Below are 1,918 nucleotides of genomic sequence, written 5' to 3'. Positions count from 1 at the left end.
GGTCGACACTCGAAAAAGCATTCGCTTTAGACTGGTAGGAGCGAGAATGTTATCTTTTGCAGAAACTTCAATCCACCAGAAAAGGGGTTCCGAATACATTACTTCTTTTAAGAGTATTTGTGACGAGTTAGCTGCCATCGGAAAGCCTGTTCCTGATCGTAACAAAGTTTTCTCTTTACTTAATGGCCTCAGAAATGAATATGAGGCTTTCGTAACATCCATGATGAAGCCACCGATTCCTGAATATAAACAACTTGTGGCACTTCTGCAATGCCATGAGACTTACAGGAACATTCAACCATCATTTTCTCAAAATCAAAATGTTGCCTTTATTGGACAACAATATGATAAAGCCAGAAATGCTCCTTTTGGACAGCAGTATGATAATAGAAACTCAAGAAAATATGGAGGAAAACAAATTTTTCCTCATGAGGGAGAGGATTTGCTCACAACGGGCAAATTTTTTCAAGGGGAGGTTTTCACAACCCAATTCAGCGTAAAGATTTTCAAAACCCAAATTAGCATAAAGGAGTTAACTTTGTTAAGCATGATCAATAAGAACAAACAGAAAAAAACATGGAACGGATATCAGAAAAAGGTATGATTTGCCAAATATGTTCGAAGCCAAACCATTCGGTTATATGTTGTTATCATCGTTTCAACCAGATGTACCAGGCAAATGATGTTCCTCAAGCACTTGCTGCTATGAAGATCTCTGAAAGAGCCGATGATGGGTGGTTCCCAGATACAGAAGCAAGCACTCATATGACTGCCGATCCAGGTAAACTTCAACATGTTATTCTTTATCAAGGATTTGATTGTATTATGGTAGGAGATGAAAATCTGTTGAATATATCACATATAGGATCTACTGTTCTGGAATTGATAAAGGCAAATTGAAGCTTAATAATGTTCTTGTTGTGCTGAATATAAGAAAGAATTTTCTTTCAGTTGGATAATTGACTACTAATCAAGATTTGTTCTTTGAATTTTATGATGATCATTTCAAAATAAAGGACAGGAGCACGAAGAAAGTCATGGCAACAGGCAACAGGAAAGGGGACTTATATGTTCTGAATAACTCAAGACAGCACCAAGCTTTCTTCTCCAATCAACAATGAATCGTCGACATCAGAACATGGCATCGACGATTGGGGCATATCAACTTAGACCTTATTAATTCTCTACATAAGAAAGGTTTGATTTTCATAAGTGGAAATAAAAATAAGGAACTTTGTTCTAGCTATGTTATGGCTAAGTCCACACGGTTGCCTTTTCCTCTTTCAAATAAAATATCCTCTCATGTACTTGAGAAGATTCATTGTGATCTATGGGGCCCGGCTTCGACTACATCCTTCCAAGGATTTAAATATTATGCTGTCATGGTAGATGATTTCTCCAAATATGTCTGTTTTTTTCCCTTAAAGAACAAATTTGAATTCCTTAGCTGTTTTCGAGATTTCCATAAATTGGTGATTAATCAGTTCCAACAGAGAATAAAAAATTTTCAATCAGATGCAGGAGGAGAGTTTACTGGTAATGCCTTTGCTCAATACTTGCGTGATTTCGGTATAGAACACCATTTTTCTTGCCCCAAAACTCCAGAGCAAAATGGATGTGTTGAACGATATCATCGTACTATAGTGAAACTTGGACTTGCAATGATTTTTTATAGTAATATGCCTTTGAGATATTGGGTTGAAGCCTTCCAAACAGCCGTATGGGTCATGAATAGGACTCCTTCCACAACACTGAACATGGAGTCACCTTTTCAAAAGGTTTTTAATCAAAACCCTGTTTATGACTATTTTCGGGTTTTTGGCTGCCTATGCTTTCCTCACTTACGTGATTACAATCAAAACAAATTCCAAGCCAGATCTCTACCATGTGTATTCATGGGAATATAGCTCCTTAGACA

The 1,918-nt window shown here is 37.0% G+C and overlaps 1 long non-coding RNA gene across 1 annotated transcript; it reads left to right on the top strand.

The window, feature by feature from the left end:
- The first annotated feature begins 529 nt into the window (after positions 1-529).
- LOC149814209 (uncharacterized) lies at positions 530-1,403 on the top strand. Its single transcript, XR_016427896.1, has 2 exons — positions 530-781; positions 1,017-1,403. It is a non-coding gene; the product is annotated as an uncharacterized LOC149814209 (long non-coding RNA).
- Positions 1,404-1,918: the final 515 nt, after the last annotated feature.

This window comes from Nuphar pumila, chromosome 15 (genome assembly GCF_984573655.1).
Source record: "Nuphar pumila chromosome 15, dmNupPumi1.hap1.1, whole genome shotgun sequence".
Classification (NCBI taxonomy): Eukaryota; Viridiplantae; Streptophyta; class Magnoliopsida; order Nymphaeales; family Nymphaeaceae; genus Nuphar; species Nuphar pumila.
The sequence above is the reverse complement of the archived record's forward strand: the minus strand, read 5'-3'. Positions and strand labels throughout refer to the sequence as shown.